This window comes from Festucalex cinctus, chromosome 6, assembly GCF_051991245.1.
Source record: "Festucalex cinctus isolate MCC-2025b chromosome 6, RoL_Fcin_1.0, whole genome shotgun sequence".
Taxonomy (NCBI): Eukaryota; Metazoa; Chordata; class Actinopteri; order Syngnathiformes; family Syngnathidae; genus Festucalex; species Festucalex cinctus.
In genome coordinates, this window is record NC_135416.1 from 9,373,308 (window position 1) to 9,385,883 (window position 12,576).

The following is a 12,576-nucleotide window of genomic DNA, read 5'->3' on the forward strand; positions in this document are numbered from 1 at the left end:
GCAGCTATTTAAGATGGGATTGTTAGCTTTGTAGCAACAGGAAGATTATGTAAGATCTTAGGCAAAGTATTGAGGTTACGCTGGTGGATCACTTTTTCTCCCAGCCTTTTTGCCAGGAAGTGCAGGGGTTACATCACAGAGCAGGATGTGCTGTCGATGACATCGTTGAGAAGGATAGAAGCCTGAACATGTTTCAATAAATCAGTGTAGCTCAGTTCATCTTGAACTGATTCAATTGGGAACTGCTAATCCTTACGTCGAAATTATTTATACTTCAAGGTGCGTAGGCGAGATGCAGTGTTACATCAGCAGTGTAATACAGTGTAACCTGCCTTTGAACACAATAAATAAAAGAAACAACACTATAACACAACAAATAGCTAGAAGTACACAGGAATGACAATTCTTTGGCAACCAACCAATAAACATGTTTCCAGCTGCTGTATATCTTTAGAAGGGATCGTACCGTTGTGGTTCAAATCGTCACAGGACCGTATCAAAATCTTGGGATTAGTTCCCTCAACCTAGATCTGAGTCTGCGTCTATTGGGTTTAAAAGTCTGTACAACACCAAAAAGAGAGGCCCTATTCCAATTATCAAAGAGATTGTGGGTCAATCACACGGGCGTCACCTTTCCCAAAGGTCCTTCCAACTCGGCATATCACTTTTGAACTTAAGGTCTTTTTGGTTGAAAAAGCCTCGGTACTGAACCTGACAACAAAGAGAGGCCTTTGGACTATTAGTCAGAACACGTAGGATTCTACATCTGTAAACATTTGCCAGATTTTTAGGTTAAAAATCTTACACTGATGACACCAATATCCAAACACCTGGTCCTTCAGATGCCCTTCTCAACCCAACTAAATTGAATAGTACTACAAAGAGTTTTTCTGGGTTAGCCAATGGAACATGATCAGCGAGGTGATCTTGTTGTCGTTGGACATAGAAGCTTTTGAGCAGCATCATAACTGGGTCAGTGGGAGAGTTCCGAGAAGACATGCAGACTTCCGCTTCTGTTCTCCGTCGCAACTAACCCTCCACTAATCCAGGAAGGGGCCATGGATTCCCCAGAAGGCCGATCCCCTGGAGTCGTCGTGTTTACTCTTCATCAGGGAAGGAATTCACTGCAGAACATCAGAAAGAGTGAGGACACGTTGGCGTATGCGCATCACTGTCACTCCGGTCAGCAGCTGTCGTGGCCGATATCAAGTCTTATCACATTTGGGGCTTTAGTTAAACTGAAGTGGAGGCGCTATGGAGACAGTGGAGATGGATTCATCTTACAGCGAGACACACACCGACCATGAAATAGAAACCGTGTGTGAGTATCTGTTCTTCTTTTGAGAAAGTGCATATGATGGGTTTTTTTTCGGTTAAGGCAAATCTTTTCATGTGAATTAGATAAGTAGACACACGTTTTGGTATGGCCTTGTTCAGAGATTCTGCGTTTGAATCTTGAGCTCCTTGTGTGGTCCAACTTCATCAGATTCATGTCTTTAAGTCTTTGTTTTCCATAGGTGTGAATGTCAGTGTGAATGGTTGTGCCCTAAGAGTGATGACCACTCCTCACACACATGCTGTCTCCATTTGCACCACAGGGGAGCACCGCAGCCTCAGTGAAAAAACACAACAGGAAGTCTCTGACAGATTTCTGCTATCTCCCCTGGAGATATTGCACTGCGAGCCAGATGTTCCTCCTCTTTCCTCCGTCTCCATGTCTGTCCTCAACCTTCCAACCTTTCCCAGCGGTTCCGCCTACTTCTCCTTTTTTTTCCCCTCCAACCCCCGACCTCTCATGCAGGAAGTGTTACCGTGTCGCTCGGGCGGCTGAGTCATCGAGGTGATTCTTGTTAATCGCCTCCATGTGTGCTGCGCTCTGATTGGTTCACTGTGGGCAGCCAATCATGGCACTCCACTTTGGGGCCTCACGGCATCAAAAACCACATTCGTCTTTCTGGAAGCCAATACTTGCAAGGAGAAGATCGGGTGACTTCATTTTCAAAACATTTGACTCCTGCTTGACATTTGTCAATGGAAAATGGAGATCCATCGCTTCTCGCCATCTGCGAGTGCTTTTCACAAGGTTAACCACCGTGCTTGAATTCAAATTCAATTTACTGACCATAAATTAGTTCGGAGCGAAGCTTTTTAGGCTCTTACCAGGACTCATAAAATAACTCTGACGCGTTTGATCTTTAGTTCCCACAACGAAATAGTAAGGTCAAACACCACTGGTCATGAGTTTCATCCTAATAATTGTTTCATGAGCGCTTCAATGGAAAATAGTCCCCTTGTTGAAAGAGAGATGTACTGTGGGAATGTATCCTTTTGAACACCACATTTCAAAGGGTTCAGTCTTGCAGGAAATTCTAATGTCATGGTGGCTGAGTCGGCACAGTTTTGTGCAGAAGTATTCGGACAGTTCTTATGGCCTTTATTCACTACTACGGCGGATTTGAAATGATGCTATCAACATTTAATTTAAGACGTTTCAAAGTGAGCTGAGTAGGCTACAGTTGTAATGTTCGGACACAGCACTCCACAAAGACAACATTCACGAAATGCATCTAGCTTTGTGCGCTGTGTAGACACACATGTCACGTGGAAACCACAGCCATGTGTGAACAAGATTTAGTGCAACACTGACAGGAAGGAAACATTTGTGCTGAATGTTGTGAAACTGCTCTCAATTGTATTTGTGAGCTAATGGAAAAAAAAAGCCACAGGAACAAAATAATCAAAATGCTGTAATAACCAGAATCTGTATTTATTCTTTAGCTGACAAAAGTGTGCCATTTTGTAATGTTCACATTTAGGGTGAGCAACCACACGGGAAGCAATCTGACCAATGGAGATTTAGGGTTTGGAAACACAACTTCATATATTTTCCTGCTACTGGTTTTGACTCTGAGGAAGCTTTAATTAAGTTTCTACATGTTAGTCATGTTCACACACAGACACAAACACAAACATTCACCCAGTCTACGATTCAGGGAAGTACCGAATTAAAACAGATGCTATGCATTTAAAACAATTCTCACTTGTCTTGTCACATGGGATGAATAAATATCTATATCGGCATGCATTCGTCAAAATATCCAAGGATCAAGAATTTAACACAGATTTTACAGCAAATTTCTTATTGTGGTTAAATTATGTCATCGTAGGGGCATGTAGTGAGTTAGCCATGTCAACCGAAGTATGTTTGACAAACGTAAAGATACAGTATAGATCACGCAAGATGACTTGAAATGCTATTGGTGAAGAATGCGCAATATGTTGGTGAAAAAATGTGGAATTGTCCTGAATGATATGCTCTGATATTGGTGAAAAATGTGCAATATGTTGATAAGTGTCAAATTATATTGAATGATATGGAATGATATCGAAAGATTTGGAATGATATTAGTGAAAACCATGCAATACGTTGCTGCTAAATTTGAAACCAAATGAGTTTCGGAATATGGATGGATGGAATGATGTGGAATAATATTGGTGGAAAAATTGCATTATGTTGGGAAAATATGGAGTTTGTGGTTTGTGGGAAATTCTAGAATGTTGAAAATCATTCCCAAGGTGAACTAAATGAGCTGAACATGACAATGTGAATTTGTTGTGTTGAACGTGCCATTGGGAATCAATGGGGAATGTTTGGATGAAAAATGTGGACTTGTGTGGGAAAACTATTTTTTTTTTTTTATTAGAAAAATAACACACTGGAGATGCATGAATTTTCGTTTTATGTTAAAATTGAAACAATGTGAATTGGATGAATTACTGCATGTGGGAGGAGAAGCATTTAACAAAAAAGGGAGCGGAATATTAATAATAATAATAATAATAATAAAGAATATGAATAACGTGTGAATGTCTCAGTATTCACACAATAATGTTACATTTGAAATACTATGACTAGTACAATTTATCACAAAAATGACTTAAGTAAAGTTAATGGAGTAAATGTAGCGTGTCACTACCCAATACTGGATTTCCCCAATATAAAATATGATTCTTGTAGAAAACAACTCTTGTCCTGTGTAAACAAGCAATTACTCTTGTGGTCCTGTCTTGTGATTAATGTAAAGCACAGACACAAATGATTTTTGCACTACATCCACAATGTTCCCCATTGAATTCTCATGAATGAGGGGTGTGGCTGTGTGGAGTGTGGCGAGTTTTCCCGGCCACCACTTGGAATGGTGGTCACATGACTGTGTGAGTGGGGGGCGGGGTTAGTAGCAGCAACAGTGCAGCCTCACCAGCTGGAGCTTGTGATTGAGGAGCGTGTGCACCAGAGAAGTGGGAGAGAAGAAGAGCAGGAAGGAGAAGAAGAGGGTTGGGTGAGTTGAAGCCGTTCATATGTCTTGCCTTGTGCTTTTTCCTCTTTCAAGCTGAGGGAGAGATTTTATTTTTTTTTTTTTTTATTTTTTTTTTTTTTTTAAATAGGAGGGAGGAAGGAAGAGAAGTGGAGTGTAGTTGATTGGCGCTTTGAGGTGTTCCAGTGGGCTTGTCAGGTGTCTACTGTGGTGTTGAGGTTGAGCTTGTGTTTGGCACAAGATCAGTAAAACTAAATGACTCCTGTTTAGCTTTGCTATGCAGGCCATTGTTGTCTGTGTGAGAGTGAGTTGGTTTGAGGGGGTCATCACTACCAGTACTCCCCCACACACTCTCCACCCCGTCTACCCACCCCCCTCCTTTTACCTCCCTCCCATTGTGTCTTGCACGCGCATGGATAATCAATGTTACTTCTTAAGGGCCCCACAGTTGTGCTGTAGTGCACAGTTCGACCCCTAAAAGGGATGCTAGCACATGCAAAAGCTGGTTTTCTGCTCTGGAAGTTTGTGGCAAAGTTCAGGAAGAGTTGACTGATTCAATCTGTTGCACAGCAGGAACTCCTCTCACCGTTTGCTTGATCCTAATGGAACTACCTTGAGTTCCTGTTTTGTATCTTTTAAGCTTTTATCCTGTCCATATAAGTGTGTTGCCGAATTCTTTGATGTGAGTGAGGAAGCCCTTCAAAAAAAAAAAGGTGTCAGTTCCCCTGTCTTTGTTGCCTCCAAGTCACATGTATTTCTGTTTAGCATCAATTACTCATTACCGTCGTCTCGATGGGTGTCAATTAAAGCCACTCAACTACTGTTTTTCGTTGCATTAATAAGATCAGTTCACTTAACACAAATTTAATTAGGGTTGTTTGAAACCAGCATGAGTTTAACTGTTTTTATGGTTTGGTCAAAGGACTAATTATTACACACTATGCAAACGTCTTTGTCTCAGCTAGTAATAACAAAAGTAAAAACACATGCTTACACGAGACTACGCTGTTGTTTTGGAGACTACAGACAGACGACTCCTCAATCTCCAATTTGCTGCAGTAGTCTTTTTCCCTACTCTCTCTACAACAGAATTGCCACAACATTGTAACACACGTGCTAAGTTGCTAACATTAGCTTACCCCAATTCCAGTATAGTACTCCACAGTTTCCTGTTTACATGCTCACCTCAGTTTACTCTGCAACAGAATTGGGGTAAAATTGTATCTTTTGAGGATATATGGCAAGAAATTCCCGAAATAAAGTACACACATATCCTAGCATTAACTTAGCTTGTTGCTCTGGAGACTCTGGAGTCTCTACTCTCTCCCTGTCTTTTTTTTTTTTTTTTTTTTTTTTTTTTTCTTCCTTGCTACTGAATCTCTGTTTTTTTGGTGTGTTTTCTTGCTACTCTAAGTCTATAATAATAATGAAACCATTGATTTGAGCATATGTTGCTAGAAATGACGACAATAATCACACATATTAATGTTAGCTTGACGTGCTGTTAGCAACTCTGCCACAGTGCATTTGCGCTGGAGCCCTTTACTTTCATTTGTTTCTTTACCATGGTGAAGTCAATACAAGAGACCCCCGTTCTCCATTGCTGTTATTTAGCACATCTCGACTTAATTAAGTTTTCAGTATGGCATGGTTTTCCCATTTTCACACGGTTCCATTCAAGTTTATAGAAGGATAACAAAGTTCCAAGAAGTTGAGAAAAGGCTGTTGTATATAATGAGCTATATAATGAGCTACTTGTCACTTCACTTCAGTGATAGTGAACCCCCCCCCCCCCCTTTTTCCCCACCCCGAGTATGCATATCTGCAAAGAGAAACTTTAGCAAGTATTAAAGTAAAGCAAGCATGTCTGCGAAAGTGCAAATATTCTGTCCCACTATATAGTACTTACTTCTCCATAGTCATTCAGCATAATTGAATCCATGTGTAGAGTCTCATGGCCTTGTCCTGTTCACAAAGTGAAAAATGTAGATAGGTAAGCGGTAGGGGTGTGAATTGCCTAGTACCTGACGATTCGATTCGTATCACGATTCACAGGTCACGATTCGATTCGATACCGATTAATCCCGATACGAATTTATAAGTCGATTGTTGCGATTTTTTTTCATTCATATTTAGAAAATACTAATCAGTAAGCTTGTAGAGTGTAAGATTTATATGAAAATGTATTATTTATTTATCTGAAATTTCAGTCTTATAGAGGTTGTAATCTGTTTCATGTTTGAACAGCATTAAAATAAAAATATTAAGGCTTAATGTGCCGTTCATATAACATTCTTCCATGCTCAAGGTGTGAATCCTAAAAAAAAAAAAAAATCGATTCTGCCGATTATTGAATCGATTCGAGAATCGCGCGATGTAGTATCGCGATATATCGCCGAATCGATTTTTTTTAAACACCCCTAGTAAGCGGTTTCTCTAACTTTCAGCTGTGTCGTATGTAATTGTGTGCTTTTATAGACAAGCCCCTTTCTGTTTACAGCTAAGATGGCGATGATGGATAAATATTGATTTTAATTCAGTTTAATTTGATTAGGTCCCTTGCTGTTTTAAACAGGTTATAAATATTTAGGCTGAAACATTTTGAAAAAAACAAACTAATAATAATTCCCATAGAATTTAGGATACACAACATGGAAGAAAAAAAGTGTTCTTCATCTGTTCGAACTCACACTTGGATTGCAGTTGTACAATATTTGGGGGAAATTAGTTATTTGAGATTATTTTTATTTGGCATTAACTTCTTTGGCAAGGATATTATTGAAATTCTCACTCAAAGGCCTTAGGCAGTTTTCCACTCACTAAACTTTGATGGAAAACAAGACGTAAACAAACACTAATATTGAAAAAAAGTGGTGGAGGATTTTGGACACTTTCTGTATTTCAAATTACTTTCCAGTAAGAAATAAGAGTAATAGAAAATCTGTTTTAGAGTCAAACTGCTGTGGCAATAACACCTTTATTAACTCTTCAGGCAACTTTTGCGTAACGTCATTAACTGTCATGCAAGAGAAATAGTATAGCCCTCCAACATGAAAGCAATAGAACAGTCTTTGCTGTAAAGCATGTTTAATATTTCTTTATTTCCTGATACTGTGCGACAAAATGCAACTCCGAAGGTTGTGACTTCACACTTTCGTTAGAGTGAGTCTTACAAAAAAAAGTAATCCTTCAACTTAAATGAACACCTCTGATCTCTGATTTTTCTTGTGATGTCACACATGATGGTGTTTCAAAGTTTTCCTGCATGTTTTTGATGCACCTACTGTAAAGTTCTTGGTGTATCCAAAAAAAAAAAAAAAGTTGCATCCAGATGCTGCAAAAATACAATTTATTGCGCATTCAGTTATTTTGAATTGGCATCCATTTGAAGCGTGCATAGGTTCCATTATGATGAAGAATAACGTCCAAGTCCTGACAGCCTCGTTTCTACTTTATACTTGGTGTTTGTGTGATTTACTGTGCACTATTTCTGCGTTTCGTCTAAGCTATTTGTCGTTTAACGTTCCCCTTCTGGCTGTACCCTGTGACTTCCTTCTCCATGTGTCTCACATATGAATAGCCGTTGTCAGAGAGTCTGCATCACAGCGCCACTGAGACCTCCCTACGGTGTTGGCCTTTGCTTAGACGGTCTCACAGGGGCTGTTTACAAGAATAAAGGAAAAAAAATGTTGGCCGTTTTTTTTTTTTTTTTTTTTTTTTTTTTTTTTTTTTTTTTTGTAGATCAATGGTGTTTTGAAGGAAATGCAAACATCAAAGTTTTATTTACACGGCAATGTTTGAGACAAGTTCTCAATTTGGATAAAAGTCTGATAAATATTGAATAAGATGTAGTGGGAATGTACTAAATCAATACCAGTTTAACCCCATCAAACTATGCAGAATGGCAACATGCAGGTTTTAAAGTTTTGTTTTTGTGTAAAATGTTTGTGCATACAAATGTCCATTCCTTCACTGTTATTGTAGAGTTTTGTCCTATATCATCAGCCTCAATCCCACATGGATCCCCTCCATCGACAGCACCCCCGACTGAACTATTGTGGAACGGGTCATTATCCATGCTTTCTCAGTGAAGAAAGCACAATTTCAACACCCCATCACGCCATCTGCTTTGCTCCACATTGGCCCCTCAGAGGTTCAAACTCTCTGTAGGCCAGCACGGGGCTGAAAGATGAAAAGGGCCAGGAGCATTCTTCAGAGCTTTTTTGAAGCACCGATTTCTGCCTGTGGCAGCTGTGGCCGTCATCGGCAGGCCTCTCTTAGCTTTTAGTCTCATCATTTTGAAATTTACACTGTTGCCAGATACAAATAAAGGAGTAACTGTAAATAAAAATGACAAGAAGTTTGCAACTGCAGTGTCCAATTGAGATAAGCTAACTGTTAGCTAATTGTTTGCTAGCTTCTTCTATTTCTTCTTCTACTATACTTTTTTTTTTTTTTTTTTTTTCCCCCCCGCCCTAGCAGTCTGGATGTCGTGTGACACCATTCTACCCTCAAACAGGTCACTTTTGGTACTTTTTCAGAATGGAGATTCACGAGCCATTCACGCAGCTAGAATCAGCCAGTATGTCACACAATGCATGGAAACGTAGCATTCCTTTTCAAAACCTTTTACAGGACATTCAGTTCCAACATGCAAGCCTATTAATCTCAGTTTTAAGAGTAATCCCTTCCAAATTGTGCTTGGCCCAAAACTTTTACGTCCCTTCCTGCAAGAAGTGACTCTGACTGGAAAACATGCGAAGATATTTGGATGGTTCACAATGTGTTTGGTGTCAGCATTCAGGCCACTTTTCCAAAGCAGCCCGTTATGTTTTGTGACAGACTTTCATCGTTCTTTGGCCAAGGTGACTGCAGCGTAATTTATCCAGTCTTGACTTGAGCTGTCTTTCTGCGGAAAATATGCATAGCAATACTCTAATGGCCATTTGACGAAGATCTGCTGTCTTGTGTGGCTGTTGTGTATTCAGATTGCAAAAATGTTATTTGTCTTCATGTGATAAAACCATCATTAACATGGAGCCAAGGTTATAAAAAACGGGCATTTAATATGTTTGCACACCTGCTTCATTTCTTTTATTTGCCATTAAAAAGAACATTCTTTACTGATAGCGTTCAGGAAAAAATACTCAATAAACTGAATTGTGCATATTTGAATCCTGTGCTCATATGCAAATGCACGTTCTCAATAGAATTGAGTTGAAACAAAATGTTAAATTTCTTCACGCTTACCCCGGGTTTTCACCGGATGCGGTTGCGGTGCGGTGCGTCTTGACTGCGTGCTCCGGACGGGTCAATTTTTTTGTCAATCCACACCGGCTCCGCACAGCTGCGGTCCGGCAGCTCCGTCGCCGCCCACTTCCCAACGTGTCTCGCGGGACCGCGCGCGCGCGATCATGTGGCATTTCACAACGACAAACATACAGAATGTCTGTGCTCTTCTGCTATGAGATTCTATGCAGCATCCTTTTTTTGGTTGTCCTTGTAAAGTATATTAATAACGAGAGTCGGGTCAGTGCGGGTCCACTCTTTATTTCTGTCTTCCCCGTCCGGCTGCCGCTCAGTACGGCAAGCGAGACGGGCACAACAAGCAATCGCGAACATCAAACTCACAATACATTACAGTCCTTATAAAAAGGATGTGCCGTGTCATATATTATTTTGTGGTTTTCCACCTCCAATATAAACCTCTCCTCGTCCATGTTCGCTGGTGTCTAAACCGTGAATGAGCACATGGCCCGGCGACGCCCACGTCACGTTTTGCTGAAAGCTTGCGAAATAGGAGCTGGCGAGTGTTTTATTCTGAAAGGTAACCGGAAATTTATTTTGAAACTGCCTCGGTCTTCCTGTCCCGCTCGATGTGTTTTGTGCTAGCTTGCCATTTGCCGGAGGCCTACCGCTGCGGCGTCCGGCAAAAATAGAAAATAGGTCTATCCTTGCGGAAGGCTTGCGCGCACGCCGCAGGCCTTCCGCAGTCGACACGCAACGCACGCGCAAGCGGTGTAAACTGCACCATTCGAATGAATGGAATCTAATTGCTTGCGTCGCCGGACCGCACCGCAACCGCACCGCAACCGCAACCGGTGAAAACCCGGGGTTAGTGTCTTTGTGTACCTAATTTGTACAGAAAAAAATAGCAGTCCTACTTTTATTCACATTTGAACTATAAGATCTTCATATCATAATAAATATAGAGTATATCATGTATTTGCAGAGTTGAATTCATTCTATTTTTACTGTGATATGATTTTTATTTTATTTTTTTAATTTTTTTATTAAACATCACGTTAAGTTCATAACAGGGCAATTTTCTAGCAACAAAGTTGAGTCTTGTTGTACAAAAAAATGTTTATAATTTCATTCCTGCATTTATTTCTTAAAAAAAAAAAAACAACAAAAAAAACTCGTAACCATGCAGCCATGTCTTTTTCCTCCCCTCTTTTTATAGTTCCACCAATGGGCCAATATAGTAAAAGAAAGTGAGGGGAAATATGTCAAGGCAGACCAAGATAAATACAGTACATGTACACCTACAGGAAAGCTGGTAATTCAGTCAGGGGCAAAAATCCAGGGGTTTCCTCTCATGAGAGCCAATGTTTTCTTTCTGTTTTGTTTTTTTCTAACTAGCAGCCGCTTATAAGTGCAGACAGTGTTTAAGCGCTGTCAGTAACCATTTGAGTGGAAAAGCAGATAAGCAAACCTGCAGGGAGATGCTGAAAAGGGGAAAAGCATAGTTTTAAGTAACCACACTATATGAGAAATCACATTTGAGCAAGAAACATGTGTCTCTTGTGACAAAAATGTCTCCGTCATGTGTTTTTAAACCATTTAAATGCTGTCAAGCAGTCAGTGTCCCTCCATCAGGGGATTCATTTGTTATTCTGACGTGTGCGGTGTACTGCAAGTATACGCCTTTGTGCGGGAACAGAAGACTAAAAGTTATTAATGCAATCTGATGTCATTGCAGTCGCATCATACCGCACCGCAGCAAACGTTCATCTTAGTGACAGAGCTGTTTAAATCATTTCAAGTCATCACATTTGGTTTGTAAAAGTATCGGAGTGCAGACCTCCAAAGCTATTTGTCTTCCATGCTCATATTAGCAGGCCCCTTCCTGGTTCAGAGAGACAACGGGACCACACGGGGTAATGATTCTATTGTGGTTCAAGCTGAAGATAAATTCACTTCCTCTAAAATGCTTCTGAGCCCATTTGCACTCTTTTGCTAAGAAAAACAGTTGCACAACAGCACAGTCTCTCAGGCAAAACAATTTTATAAATCAGTTCCCCGAGACAAATTATCTTGTGTTAGGCGGTGCTTTTAACAACGATTGCTATTCCAGGACACTCTGACATGCGGCCGCTCCACGAATTTGTGTGCACATTCAAATCTTTTTTTTTTTTTTTTTTTTCACAAATAAAGGAAAATCAGTAGTTGCCAAAGTATATGTAAGGTTGATTTTAATTTGTATTTTAAATTAAATTAATTCAAATTGATCTCAAAAAGGGCAATCCAAACAAAACAGGAAGCCTGGCGGGTCACCTTTTAGCGCCCTGAGTTTCTTAGGTAATAGGTATATTAATTGAATGAGAAAAAAAAACACAACTTAGATGTTTGGGAAGCATTTGTTTTTATCTGATGAATTTTGCATTAGTGTATATTGCGCCTATTAAGAGTCTTTTGGAACATGATAGCATCATTAATAAAATAATCGTAAAAGACATTTTGCTCATTCCTACAAATCCTCCCATCCTCATGTTCTAATGTTCAGTACCAGCCAACGACCGCAAGAAGCATTTTCATCATTAGGGTTAATGATATGTTGTATATTCCATGAGTCATTTGCCTATTTTCCTCTGCTGCTGCAATTTGTCCCAGGAGGATTTTTATACTTGACTAATGCGTGGCATAAAGATAAGCAATACAATATACTACATGCATTCATTTTCTGATAGATGATGACCCAATATGGATATTCACGTCTGCCAAAACCTGACCCAAGGTACATTTCATCAAGGATGAGAGAGTGGAATTGCCTTTGATGGGATCTGTCCACTCATGCACAAATTACAGCTCGAACTGGTCTCAAACCGAGCGGGAGCCTCTCACATAATCCTCTCTAAAGTCACAAGGTGAAGACAAAAATCATCTGATATGATGTTTGTATTGGAAGAAACAAGACTGTCACAGTCTGAACATCTGTTTTCAGTTGACACTGTTTTCATTAAGGGAGTTAAATGAA

The 12,576-nt window shown here is 40.0% G+C and overlaps 1 protein-coding gene across 6 annotated transcripts in view; it reads left to right on the forward strand.

Annotated features, from left to right (window-relative positions):
* The window catches only part of septin9b (septin 9b), a 66,067-nt gene that overhangs the window by 36,868 nt on the left and 16,623 nt on the right, over positions 1–12,576 (forward strand). The window contains exon 1 of one of the 6 annotated variants that reach the window (XM_077525773.1): positions 4,230–4,340. The exons of the other annotated variants lie outside the window; for them this stretch is intronic. The gene's annotated coding sequence lies outside the window, so the exon portion shown is untranslated. Of the gene's footprint in view, positions 1–4,229; positions 4,341–12,576 lie in introns of those variants that run through there. 6 annotated transcript variants of the gene reach the window in all.